The sequence below is a fragment of the Oryzias melastigma genome, linkage group LG3 (genome assembly GCF_002922805.2).
Source record: "Oryzias melastigma strain HK-1 linkage group LG3, ASM292280v2, whole genome shotgun sequence".
Lineage (NCBI taxonomy): Eukaryota > Metazoa > Chordata > Actinopteri > Beloniformes > Adrianichthyidae > Oryzias > Oryzias melastigma.
The window spans coordinates 3,090,711-3,106,192 of NC_050514.1; positions in this window are offsets into that span (position 1 = coordinate 3,090,711).

Below are 15,482 nucleotides of genomic sequence, written 5' to 3' on the forward strand. Positions count from 1 at the left end.
CTGAAATCCCTCCCGACTTACTACTAAAAACGGTTTGATTTTCAAATAAATGCCAAATCAGACATTTCTAGAATTTTGTTTGAATTTTTAAGTGTCGTTGCGATCTTTAAAATGTTTTTGTGTTGAGTGATTAGTGATGTGGTTAACACTTCCGGGCCACCGTATTTTCTAAACGACTTAAACAAAAAAAAGACAAATGAAAATAGCTGGATCCCACAAAGCGTTTATGTCAGATCACACTGCAAGAACACAAATATGCTAGTTTTTAAAGCAAGCAAAAAAGTTTTAAGAAAAACATCTAACAACTATTTGTTTAAAAAAACTGCAAAACCTAATGAGTTACCTTGGGAAGTAACAGCCAAAATATGAAGACGAAACATTCGGCTTATATAACAAAAACTATTTCTCCCTCAAAGGAGAGTAGGGTCAGGTAAGGACACACTGCACTTGTTCCACACAACACAGGAAGATGTCCAATTAATACAGGATACACACAAACAACTGCAGGGAAAGCGTAGGACGCAGAATCCACACAGGCATCCATTCACTGAACCACAGCAAAAGCCAAACTGAGAAATTTGCAGGCTTATCCGTGCATCTTTCCGGCAGCTGCATCACTAGACAAAACGATAAAGACTGGAAATGTGCAGCTGTCCTGCCAGTAGGGAAGATAAAAGACTCAGCTGATGGGAGCCAACAGAAGCCGGCAGAACCAAGTTATTGTGCTCCAGTGGTTTTCAACTTGTGATTATTTGTGTCAGTTTCCGTGTCAACGGAAGTCAGGGGGGCATGCTGAGTAAGTCTAGAAAGAGCTTTTTCTCCAATCCGGGAAAAAGACGAATTCACTTCGGAATGAGTTTTTCCTGTTTCTTTGACACGCGGCTGTCTGTGAGTGTCTTTTAAAGTTACACAGGTGTCCATGCATGCGAAAAGCCTCACACCCTCTCTTTAAAAGTGACAAAAAAGTCAGTTGTGTTATTGGACAATAACTGCATTTCAAGAGGAGCTTGACAGAGAAATTAAATGATTTACAGACTGCTGGAGATGGTAAAAGAACACGTTTCTTTTATTTATTTGTTCTTTACCCTGAAATTAGAATTGTTGGTAAGAAGTAACATATTTTCTGTACACACTGGATTATAAGGCTCATCATCAATGTATAATCTATTTTTTAAATGATGTCATAAATCAGGGCTGCACGGTGGCACAGTGGTTAGCGCTCTTGCCTCACAGCGAGAAGGCCCCGGTTCGACTCCCGGCTGGGACCTTTCTGTGTGGAGTTTGCATGTTCTCCCCGTGCATGCGTGGGTTTTCACCGGGGACTCCGGGTTCCTCCCACCGTCCAAAAACATGCTTCATAGGTGAATTGGTGACTCTAAATTGTCCCTAGGTGTGAATGAGAGTGGATGTGTGTGATTGAGGCCCTGAGACGGACTGGCGACCTGTCCAGGGTGAACCCCGCCTTTACCCTTCAGTAGCCGGGATAGGCTCCGGCACCCCGCGACCCCGAAAGGGAGGAAGCGGTCTGGAAGATGAATGAATGAATGTCATAAATCATGCGCACCAAACTATAAAGCACATTGAGACGAAATTCTTCCTCTCCTCCTGTAATTGTAGGAGCATTTGAAGTTGTGGTGTCTGACCTGGTTTTTTAACGCTAGAACACTTTCACAATAAAAACTTCAAAAACACAACATTACTTAGTGAGTAATTTTTAACCGATATAAGATTCTCAATAAAAGTATTTGTCATAAAAAAATTATCACAATATGACAACACATGATAAATTAGTTTTCTTTTATTTTCAACTGTAGTGTATTTAACAAAATTGAAAATAAAAACAAGAAAGATCCTAAAAACATGCTCAAAAATTACTAAAAAATTAGGAATTTGAGAACAAAAAAAATTATCAAAATAAATAAATAAAGATACTGGAGACTTGGCCTTTGGTCCACCCATTCATGGGACATGTGAGACCCAGTGACCCATGACAATATAGACCCCTTTCACGCTGACATCAGACAAAATGGTGACAGGGCTGAAAGAGTAGTTCTGGCGTTTGCATTTAGAACGGCAAAGCTGACAGCTGAACGCTGTTTGACACAATTTTACATAAATAATAAAAGGTAACCTTACCAATTTCAACAGAAAAATGTACAACATTTATTTTGTAAAGGTCCTGCCAGATTGTATTTTCATTACCTGTCTTAGATTGTTCACAAATCTAAATACAAATTTGAATAATCCTCCAATATTTGAGGTTTTATTCAAAATATCGACCTTTAATTTGAGTAGATATTATTCCAACGGTTTCTATTTTGGCTGATGTTATTTGCACGTATTTTAAGTGTGATCAGCACAAAAGCTGCTAGAGATTCATGTTGTCCACATTTAATAGACACATCGCTGCATTGCCCGCACGCATTTTAATCACTTCCAAGGATAAATGTACCTGTTGTTATATGGGATATTTTTGATAATTGTAAAAAAAGAGAGTAAAACCAAGACAATCAGGTAGGACATTTCTAAAATAAATATTGTACACATTTTGGTTACAATTGAATAGGTTCGTATCCCTCCACTGGGAAGATGATCCACGGAGAAATACATTTCTTCATGTGGGTGTGGTCTGAAGCACAGAATTTTACATCTAAATGTAAATAATGACTTTTAGTTTTAGCACGACTTTCAAAGTCATAAACTCAATGATATGTACTTTCTAACGTAGATGACCGATGACTTTGAATGAAGGCACTATCCATATTTCTCAGTTTACAGGGCTAAATGTAGGGGTAGGGAGAAGAATTTAGATTTGGCTAAAATGTCAGAGAAAAGGCTGACAGTCAGTTCTAATTCATTAACTGTGTTCACAGTATAACTTGTTAGTTACCTGTTATTCTCAATCTTGTTTACAACATGAAAAAAACAGAAATTCAGCTAAAACAAACATTACTGTGACTCCTAACGTTGTTAGCAATGCTTAAAAAAACAGTAACTCAGGTGTCCATTTAAAAAAAAAAAAGAAACATTTCAAGTGTGCAAAGTAATTACAATAACAAAACAACTGTCATGTCTTAGGAGGATTTACACAACTGTTGTTCTCTAAGCACAATGCTTGTGTTCTCATAGATTACCTTAAAGGGTAATCAAACCCTAAATCAACTTTTTTTGCTGGTTATGTGTACAAATGGAGTTTTAAAAGTGTTGTTTGTTGGTTATTACCACATCTTTGACCATTTAAATGAAACCTTTTTCATTCCGTAAATAGTGTAAAACCTTGTGTGTGCTGCCCCCTATAGGTAAAACGGGGTACTACAGTTGAATTTTGTGATTGGTCAACTGGAGCACATCATTTCAGAAGTTTCACGTCATCATGCTTCGAGGTCCAATATAAAAGCCTCGACCATCTTTGAATCTGTCACAATTGGTTGTTATTACGTTAGCTTTAGCATGGCTAGTAGGTCTTCTGCCTTCGGTTGTCAAAATTCTACTGGCTTCCACAACTTTCCAGTGGACTTGGAAATTATACAACAGTGGTTTAGTGCAATTGTCAGTGACTCCAGTAAACTGTCCTAGTGATGGATTGGCAATGAAAGTTTTACTCTGGATTGTTAGCTTAATACGTTAGCCTTTAGCTATGATGCTAGCAGCATTTTACCACTTTTGGACACAGACCTTCAGACCTGCTAACCCTCAGCTGTGCTGGATGATGTGCCAAGATATGTATCCCCTGCCAGAATTTGCATCCACATCATTGATTTGTTTTGTAACACTCATATTGCCGCCCCGCCGTCAGGTATTTCATACAGAGAAAAATCCTCAACCTCCACAGAAAGATCTGTGGTGAAACCTTAGACATATTATTATCACTATTTACAATCACACTATATATCACAATATACAGTCAATTGGGGAAAATGGCACCCCTTTGAATCACTCTCCGTTATTTAAGAAATTTTGAAATTCTGTTTTGGAAAACAAAAGTAATTTGCAGAAATCTACACAAAGTATTAAAAACATGAAACACAACTTTTTTGCAATTTCTTATTGTGTTTCATTTTTTAACATTTCATTTTCAATTCTGGTAAATATGTTTGTGTTTCTTTATTTTCATGTCATTTCTTAAATGGTTTTGAATGATGAGTTGGTATGATCTGCACTTCATTGCCACAGTGTATGCTGCATAGACATGCATGTATTCCCTTTTAGGTTGTGCAGAGCTGTTCCACTCCTCTTGCAATTGGACGACTAAACAAATCTACCAGAACATGAGCTTTGTGCTCAGAGGAGAACAACAGTTGCTTAAATGCCTCTAAAGACACAACAGTTGTTTCTTTATTGAAATTACGTTACATGCTTCATAGCAGCAGCTGAGACCTGAAGGTCCATCTTTGTGAAAGAAAAGCTGCCGGAGTGACAAAGCAGAGGTGGAACAAAACAAGACCTTTTAGAACACTGTGTACCTAGTAGGAGCTTTTTAAAGTTACTAGTTATCATTAGGAAAAGAAAAGGGATAGGATTTTTTTCAAAGAATCAAACATTTTCTATGATCTGTCATTTCATAGACTCTGGTAATGAGTCGTCTAAAAAAAATCTGATGGCTTCTATTTTTTAAAATTTAGAATTCAGTTTTATTTTTCTTAATGATTTCTTCTTTCTACACTCTCGTGACTGGGATCTTACTTTTTTTTTTTTCTTAAACTTGTTGCACATTAGCTCAACGTGTTCCAAAGAAGCTGACATTTGATGGAGAGCTGATACATTCCAGAATTCCATGTACAGCATTTGCTTTAATCCTTCTGAGAAAGCTTTCTGCTTCATTTTGCAGTTTTCCTCTTGGGAATTATGTTGTATTCATTTCGGAGGACATTTAAGGCCAGTCACTGATGTTGGAAGTTAAACATTACTACCAATAGAAATAATAGAATACCTTGAAACTAGTAATTCAATAAATACATAGAATAAAATATGAAATACATGTTCGTACTCAAGATTTTCTACGGCCATTATGTCTGCGACAGGTCTCGAATCCTTCAAACTGTACAAGAAACCGCAAGACTGATTTATTGGTTGGTTGGTTTATTTCAAGCAAAAAATTGTGGACATTACAAGACAAAAAATAAATAAATAAAATAACAGACTTTTAAAACTCATTACAGAAATAATGAAATGCATCGATTTGAAAAAAAACAAAGACTCACCTGTGTCAAAAATGATGTAATAAATATAGTAATTATTAACCAAAATCAAATAGAGCCTGATTGATGACGAGAATATAGTGTTTGATTTCTGTGCGTCATCTTTGATTTGTAACTCGTGCAGTAGATTTTGTGCATAACTTTATGTAATTGTACTTGTGCATTCACGTGTAATGACAAAATACACTTTACAAACGCACAACTTTAAATGACAGCAGCTTGAAACTAAAAACACATACAAATCTTTGAAAATTTCACACAAATTGCCTGATACACAAACACAAAACACCACATGTGCACAAATCTTATGTGATACTGTTTTCACGTCTCCAAGTTTTGTGTGTAAGTGATGCGTTTAAATGTCACTAGAGAGCTGGTCAGCCGCTTTGAATTTAGATTGTGAATAATATTTGGTGAAACTTGACGTTTTCTTTCTTAAATAGATATATACCTGATAAATAATATAAAAAAGTCTAAATATGTGTTTTTAAAACACTAAACACTAAAGTTTCTCTATTGATTCTCATCTCCCCCTTGCGGCTGCGCTTTCCCTGCCAGCATCTCTTGCGAGTGCCAGTTCTCAGTCACGGCGATAGCAGGCAGAGCGAGGCCCGCCGCAACACCCAGAACGCGGTTCAGGTAGCATCCATGTTTTCAGCATCATAGACATTTAGGAACTGCACTTATGTGAATGGGAGGGGAATTGTAGTGGATGAAATTAGTTGATCTAAGTTGTATTAAGGCCGTATGTGCCATGCAGGTTTGGAATTGTAATTTGTAATGCAATTTTAGGGTCAATATAATGCCAAATTAAGTCATGTCTATTCAGTGTGCTTCATAGAATTTTGACTAATTAGATTGTATGGATTTATTCATATTTTTTTTTCTTTTTCAACGACTGGAAACTAGCGCTTGTTTTTTGCTGAATAAGTGGAGGGTGTTGCTACCATGAGGGACCAATGAGTTCTGGAAGACTGAAAACATTTTTTTTTTTTTATCGCAGGACCCCCAGCAAAAAAAAGGTTTTGTACATGTGAATACACAATTGCAAGTACACGCAGTTATGCTTAAAGTGTATGAGTCACAAATCAAGAATTACACACACTCAAACTAAATTATACTATATTCTCTCGATGTGTTAGTGCTGTTCCAGTGACCGGTTCAGGTTCTTTGAGCGCTCCTTGAGGAAATTAGACAAACAGTGCAGCTTGTGTGGGGATCCCATGGTCGACCCCATGTTAGCATGTGGCGTTCTCTAGTCAGTAAAGAGCCAGTAAGGGCACCTGTACTTAGAAGTGCCAACAACCTAGCTTATCCTTATGCATACTTCACAATATACTTACTCTAAAAATCAAATCCGCTGTTTAAAATGTAAACTGGAAGATAATAAGCTGATTTTCCAGTGTAGTGAAGTTGTATTTATTTCACAGTAGCAGAAAACGTAAAAACCCTTGAAAGAGAATTCATCATTATTATAAGTCTGTGCTTTGAACAGCAGCAGTAGATCTTGCAGAAGCTGACACGAGACAAATGTCATCCATGTGTAGCAGGAAGTCTTTTTTTAACAACTGCGCTTGCTTGTCCCAGAACTGAGGAGACCAGCTGCTGCGGTTTTGGATGAGTATTGTTGCTCCTCTCCAGAGTGATGAAGAATCAGGCTCTGCAATAGTCCGGGGTCTTCACTGCTGAATGTTTTTTTAATTTTTCTTTTTCTATGACAGTAGAAGTAAAAATTCAGTCGATGAAAGACTTTGACGTTTATTAGACAGGAAAATCTCTCAACATTTATGTTTTATGTTGAAGCCAATAAATAAAATAAAGTGAAATTTAATTTTATTTAATTGCTTACATATTCAGTTTATCCCAAATATGAAGTTTTCAGCTTTGGCTGTCCATCACCTGCAGTACAACTACACAGCAAATTTAAAAGTGTTAAAATTTAGTAACAATTCAACACTTTTTTCCCAGTCAAATTTAGCCGTCTGGGTCTTTAAAAGAAATTAGGGTTTGAGTTTAAATGGACACTCACTAGAGATTCTCCCAGAATTCAAAGCACCAGGTATGTGACGTCCTGAAGAGCGGGGGATATCACATGGTGGAGCAGAACGCCGCTAACAGGAAAACGTTTTATCTTCACTGGTTTTATCTATCATCTATCAGATAAATATGTTTGTTTGCAAAGAAAATAGAGCAGATATGGAATTTCCCATTTTCAGAATGATCACTAATATGATAATAAATGATAAAAAGATATTTTAATTTATTATGTAGAATGGAAATCTTTGATTTTCATCATTATTTCAATGCATAGATTTATTGTCTGTTTAGGCAATTAGGGAGTTGATTTATTTCAGAACATCTGACAACCTTAAAATAAGATATGAGACAAAAAAACTTACATTGTCATATTGTGTAACTTTTGTTGTATTTTTGCAAAGCAATATTTTGTATGCAGTACTTCTATCAAGTAAAACTAATTTCAAACCACAACTTGAGCGTTTTCTTAGTATCAATCAAGTGATTTTTTTCATTTATAAACAAACATCATTAATAGGTTAAAAAAAAGAAAGAAATCACATGAATGGCAATATTTTAAAAAGAAAAAAATGAAAAATGTGCATGTAGGGTAGCATAACACATTTAAAAGTTGCTATGCTTGTTGTATTCGTGCATATAGATCATAAAGTCCCATTAGTTCTCACAAACCTGGGTGTGCGATATTTGTTCTTCATCTCAGGGAACCATTTGGTGCTTTGACCCCCTCAGTTCAACCCCTTTATGCTGAGTGTCTAGCAGGGAGGCACTGGGTTCCATTTTTAGAGTCTTTGGGATGACTCGGTCGGGATTTGAACTCACCACCTTCCAGTCTCAAGGTGGACACTCTACCACAAGGCCACTGAGCTGGTGTCTTATGTTTTTTTGTTTGAATTCAGATAGGAAAGACCTCCTGTCCAATCAAATGAGTAAAATCTTAGCTTAAGAAAAGACGCTAATGCGGCTAACGTGTAGCAGTGGCAGTTAGCGTAGTCACAGAAACTTCTGGTTTAGCGGTTCCAAACAAGGTTAGGATTTACAGGTTTGTGATAACGCTAACATGGCTAATGCGGCTAATGCGTAACATATTACAAACAATTGAATTTTAAGAAAGTAAAGAAGACCCTTGTTTCTAGAAAAATGTTTTATTTTCTGTCTTGCAAGAAAGTAATCTTATTAAGAAAGTTTTTCAATAGCAAGATAACCTTAGTTTAAGAAAACATTTTTTAGTGACAAGAATTTTTGTTTTAAAATTGGGCTGAATCAGAATTCCTCCCTACTTCTATGGCTTCTCCTTACCCCTCCAACTGTAGGGTCATTTGGAAGGGTAGGGATGTCCGAAACAGGCCTTTTTAAGGGGTAGTTGTAGTGGCTGAGGACTCTGTCTCACTCTGCGGGGCTAAATGAAGGGGTAGGGAGAAGCCTTAGAGGTACGGGAAGAATTCAGATTTGGCCATGGACATTTTCACAAGACCATTTTTCTTACCAGATTGGCATTTATTTTTGTTCACCTGAAGCAAATTTGAAGAATTTGACTTATTTCTAGGGGACCTCTTTTTGCAGTGTAGAATTTCTATGAACACAGTTATTAAAGTCTGACTGACTGATGGACTTTTCTCTGACTCTTTTGTTGCAATTAAAGTGAATGATAGTTCAGTGGGCCTGATACTCTATAAGATATAAATGTAAAAAAATATATATACCATTCATTGAAAGTGCCCCTTATAATCTGTAGTTTGGAAAATGCATTTCTCTTGTCTCCCTATTTAGAATAAAGCAATTTTGTAAACTAGTACTTCTTGCAATGAAAATAAAGGCTTTTCATTCATTCATTCAACACAACATGCAAGTTATATCATTTAATACTGAAATAAACTGTTGATTTTGAGATCTCTGAATCAAATTATTTGATAAACTGACTTCTCTATTGCCTGTTTGATTTCATTACTGATGTAAGAAGATCGCATTAAACCATATATTTATCAAACGCAGGTATTGTTTAATCTCATCATCTCATGTATCCCATATTGCAAATGTTTCAGATGGCGATAAAGGGATAATCTGACAGACTTGTTCTTTTGGCTGCTCTGGACCTTTGGCTTCAGGTTTTACCATCGATCTAGTGCATCTGTGGACGCCTTTCCGCACATAATCCCAGACTGACATGATGCTGAGATCTGAGCGCTGGCAAAGAACCATACCATCTGCTTACGGGCTCTTTGTTCTTAGACTGCAAGTCCTTTTTAATCTGCCTGTGTGTCACACATTGTAGCACTGGGCAATATAGGCTCATGGGAAACCAACTTTAATGATACTGACTACGATTTTGAACTTAAATCTCTCTATACACTACTTGTTAGAAATCAGTTACTCTTCAGAAATGTAGCAGAGGATTCCAATGTCTTGCAGTCTTTGAATGGAGTTTAAGGAAGCAGAAGACGGGACTGTCAGTAGTGGCTCAAGGTCTGTAGTGAAAAGTATAAGGAAAAAGTAAGAAAACACAGCTAGCTTAATGAAGCATAAGAGCTCAGCGGGACAAAATTTATTTGGGGTCAAAAAATGTTCAAAATCCAATTAAAAACCCCAAAACATATTTTGGGAATATCTATAGGAAGTAAGATTATTAGTGTGAGGATTCTTCTTCTAGTGTCATTTTATGGTATATGGCACACAGTATTAAGGTGCATTACTGCCACCTACTGATATGAAATGTGGGTCAGAATGTCAACCTACTAATTCCCTTACAGATAAGCTGGTATTGCTCAAAATATCTGGTGTCCCCCATTTTATTCCTTTCTCTTCAAGACGTCCCTACATCTACTGAAAAGAGAACTTCCCACGAACCATCAACTCGTGTTCTGTCATTTCATCTGCAACAGAAAAATCACACTTATCATTAACATGTTTTCCAATTTTAAAAACATCAGAATTAAATTGTTTGTGACCAAATCTAAGTCTGGATACATTCTGCTCTCCAGTCTATTTTGTCCAACCCCATCTTGTCAACAACCCTCTGTTTTCTGTAAAACCACCTTCCTTTATTGTCCCCCTCCCGTCTTTTTTGCCATCTGTCAAACATTTTTATTTCCTATTTCCATTAAAATATCAGGTTTGCTGTTTTGTGAGGATTCTGTGGTTTAGTTTGGTTTTATCTTGTTTTGGTATTACTGTATGTTCCTTTTGAAATTGCACAACGCCTTTGTTTTATCATTTTTACATGATATGTAATGGTAAATGATAAAATGTTGTATACTTGTATAGCGCTTTCTACCCTCCTTCGAGGGCCCAAAGCGCTTCACAGTCACAGACCCGTTCACCAACTGGTGGTGGCTCTGCTGCCGAACACTGGCACCAACCTTAAACCAGAGGCAATTCAGGGTTCAGTGTCTTGCCCAAGGACACTTCGACACACTGCCCGTTTAATTTGATGGTAAAAATAAAAATTTTCATTGATATTTGACCTCAGGAAGAGGTCACCATCTTGAATTTTGTGAGAAAAAATTAAAATCATCTTTAGTATGTTCTCCACAAATAATTTCCTCCCAGACATTTACATTTATTGCTATCTAAGTCCTTGAGGATCGGTGGGAAGCAATTTTGGAAAAAAAAATGTAAGTAGTAATAAAATTTGAAAATTGTGTAGTGTCAACCTTTTTTTTTTTTTTCTTCAAGACTATTGTGAAAATTTAATCCAAGAATTGCTGGTTTCAGATTAACTAAACAACATGAATATAAAAGTAATGTGGGCGTAGTTGATTTAATAAAACATAAAAAATAAATAAAGGGTTGCCAAGGAAATCCAAAAATGTACTTTTGCAGATTATTCTAAAAACTACTTATACATGTTTGTCAGCATAAGATGACCACAAAATAAAATGGTTGCTATGGAGATAAAACCAACAGAAAAAAAACTCACTCACAGCTTATTATTAAATATAAGAAGAAATAAGTGATTTTTTTTTTCTAATTTTGAATTCACAGAACAAAAAGTCTCCACCTTCACAGGCATTTTCCTGTGAATGATTGAGTTCAGGAAACATACTTTTGACATGGGTACTTTTGCAAATAGAAATACCAGGATGCCTTTGACACAGGTTGTTTACTGACCATACTCCTTAACCCAGCAAGAATCTTTGGAAGGTCCAACAGAAGAAAAGACTGTGTGTTTGTGAGGTATGTTTTGGCACAAACCATCTTGAATTTCAGCCTCTGGAGTCGCCAGAGTTCAGAAAACGTAGCGCTCGGCCAACGACTCAGCTTTTGCAGGGTTTTACCAAAAGTACATTGTGTTTCTTCTTATACATTCCTTTGTGTCAACCTCCAGTGAGCTTTGTTTATGCTCTCTTTCCAGGCATGAATAATCCTTTTCTAATCCAGATTAAAGTATTGTCTTTTCATTCCTGCCAGAGTTCAACTTTCAAAGAAAAAGACGGTTTTTGTCCAGTGTTGCAATGTGGAGTTGAAGAAAAAAATACAATTTTATTTCTCATTTAAAAACATGACATTAATGTTTATGAATTTGTGATATTTATTGAAGGTTACCCAAATTTAAGATCTGGTTAAGGCCTTTTTTCAAGAAATATTGAACTCTACATAAGAAAAGTACATTTTAAAATCCAAGATCTTGACCAGATGAAGGCATCAAAAAGAGCACAAAATGACAACTTATGTTCACTACTCCGTTTATAAACTTTCTTCTCATAATCATTGACTACCATCATCTTTTAGTTTAATTTTTTCATCCATGAATCTTACTGAGCTGCAATGATTAAGTTTCACAGAGTTTCACATTTGGATTTTAGTGATTATCCTCTTTTCCCTTGAAGTTCAAAGAAAGACAGCTATCCTAAAGTCTCATCAGCCTGTTAGTTTGGAGGCACAAAATATGTCAAGCTAAAGGTCTGAAGATGTTATCAGACCAACACTTTATATTGTGTTTTATTTATTTTTGTGGAGCTCTGGTCAGACTGTTCAGCTGAGCTTTTTAGATCTGAACAGATTAGAAAACTAATATGCAGTCACCCTGAAGGGTCACAACACTAAGTTCACAACATGACACATTCACTTCACAACACAACAAGTCCACAGCGCAACACAATAGCTTCACATCATATTTGGGTCTCAACATAACACATTAAGTTAGCAAAAAAACATAAATTCTCAAGACAACACATTAAGTTCACAACAAAGCACAACTAGTTCACAAGACAAGTTCACAAGACAACACATTAAGTTCACAACACAACAAGTCCACAACGCAACACATCGGGGTTTCAACATGACACATTAAGTTCACAACAAAGCACAATAAGTTCACAAGACAACATATCTGGTAACATAACACAACAAGTTCACAGCACATTAAAATCACAACAAAGCACAATAAGTTCACAACACATCAAGTTCACAACAAAACACAATAAGTCAACAAGTTCACAACATAACACATTAAGTTCACAGCACAACACTTTGGAGAACATTTTGGAGGCCAGCTGTAAAAGATACAGTTGCTCAGTTTAGTCTATAATTTCTGGAACCTTTAAAGAACAAACTGGTCTTGTTAACTTTTTTTTTTCTTTTAAACTGTTTTCATATTCTGTTTTTGTCCAAAATACAACAACATGTTTTTTAGGATAGTTTCTGCAGTAGTTCCTGCAGGAATCAATCTCTGATTTGTAGGCAGGACTGTTGGTGCGGAGAAACCACTCCCCCTTCCTGTCATCCATGCGTTTTCTCCTGCTAGCTTACAGCCCCTCACACCCCCAACATCACATTAGCGCTGCATCAGAAATGATGAGCAATATTGGAGCTATCCAGATTCCAACTCAGATAACATACAAAGGATCTATTCCTCCAGAAGTTTTTTCTAACAGCAATTTTCCGGATTCACAACAATTTGAACAAAGAAATAGTCAAAAATGTCATTTTGAGAGTAATTTCCTTTCTATACCTCGTCCATCATTAGAAAAATGCTACAAGAACATGTTAAAAACACCCCAAACACAATTTCCCTCCTTCCTTCTTTTATGTTTGTTTTTCTGACAGGAAGTCATTTTAACATTTCACTTAGCGCTCAAAGCAAACCAATACAACTATAATTTAACTTTCACTGAAGCATGCAAACTGTGCAAAAACAGACGGATGATCTCCAGCAAAGCAAGGTCACAGGAAGCAGTGCATGACTGGCAGGCGTGGAAGGTGGACATGCTTCATGACCAGCACCGCTCCGCTCAGGAGACGATGAATGCTCGCTGGCCGTCATTTCAGAGACACGTGCTCTCTTTGTTCTCCGTGCTGCCTCAATGCAGCAGAAAATGGTGGGGGGGGGGACCCAGCATTCAGCAGATACATCACGCTCATGTAGCGCAGACATCGGCGCTTCTTTGACACGCTCCCAGCACAGTCAGCAGCACGCCAGAGAAACTGGACAGATTTTTGCTGTGCTGTTTTTTTTTTTTCTTCTTTCTCTAGAAAGCACAGCATACCCCCAAAATTAAAAAAAAAAGACGAATGAAAAATAAAATGTGTTTTTCATTATTTTATATTAGATTAGGTAGAAGTTTATTGCTGGAAAAATAGAAAAGAGCAAAAAAAAATATTTTAATCTCATTTGAGGAAGTGCAGCTGCAGATAATTCGGCCTCCTTTTAAAAATAACTTAGTGGGTTAAAAATACATTTTCAAAGAAAAAGATGAGTTACTACTTATCTCCACATGATGGCGCTCTTTCACTAAACTTGAAAAAAGATCATTTTATGCGACATTCTGTCACCAAGCACTGTTTGAAAAAAGTTTTTCTTGCTATTTTGGTGTATTATCACAGATTTCCAAAATGTATAATTAGTGAAAAACTCATTTGCTTGCAGATATAATAGCATTATTGTTGTTTGTTTTATACATAGTAAAAAAAGATAAGGAGTCATCTCAAATGATGACTTTCTGTCATCTGATTTGATCAATTTCAAAATAAGAGTGAAATTTGTATTTAGATTAGACTAAAAACAACAAATTATCAAAAACAAACTACAACTTTCTTGATATGTTGTTCAGCTCAGCATGTCGCAGTAGATTTGCCAAAAACAAATCATTTGGAAAATTGCTTGCTGATGAAAACTCATCAGTTTGATTTCAGAGTGTTTCCAGCACGAGGAAGGGTGTCATTTAGATTTGCACTCCTTTGTTTTTCTGCTTCCTGTTCAAAGTTAATGAATGAATGACTCATCGTTTCGATCTGATTTTAAAGTATGTTTCTGTGTGAGAAAGCGTCTTTGTGAATAGTGTCGGCAACAGTAGAGCCTTCCAGACTGCTTCTGGTGACACTCTTCTAAATCATCAAAGTTATTTCAGTGAAAATAAAAGACAAAAAGAAAAGTTAGCCTCTTTACCTCATGCATCTGATTGCCAATCATCTGTCGTCATCTATCCTGCCGCATCGCTGCCCGTTTTCACGCAGTTCTACACACCATCTGTCAAAAACGGGGTAACGAAGCGTCGTAACTATTGCAGTTTAACGTTTGCATCCTGCTAATATTGACAAAGTCCTGTGAGGGATGTTCTTGTTTTCCCATTATCTGCTCAAATAATCCGCCACAGCAGATGAAATCATGTCAGTGTTAAATTTAGTTTATTTCATAAACGCCATATTTTCCCCTCTTCTTTAGGTTCCTGTCTGCTGCTCAAGCTTCCTTCAACAGATCAAAACACTTCCATTCCTTTATTTTAAATTAAGAAAAAACATGCATGGCTTTCAATTTGTTACTGTTGCAAAATCTTGGACTTTCATTCATTAAAAAGAAATATATTTTCAATTTGTATCCTTTGATACGTTTATCCTCTGAAAAGTTTATGGAATTAATATCTTTAATTAAGCCATTTTTAAACATGATCTTTACTATTCACGCTACTGTGTTTTCTACCTAGTAAGCAGGTTGTCATGAAGTGGTGGTGGAGTACCCAAATGCAGGAGATCAGGAACTCTAAGCATTTAATAAATTAACCAAAACATGACAAACCATGGGCGCAACAAAGAGGCGGTACAACAGAGCAGATGACCTGACAAGGAGGAACTGAAAATACAGACACTTAAATACACTGAGGTTGATTAACTAAATGAAGACAGCTGTAGACGATTAACCTGAACATGGTGAGACTGACAGAAAACAGAACATGACAAAACCTAAGCAGAATCCTGACAAAGGTGCACCTCAAAGCCTTAATTGTTTGCAAAAAAAACAATAGCTCACCTTGTAAT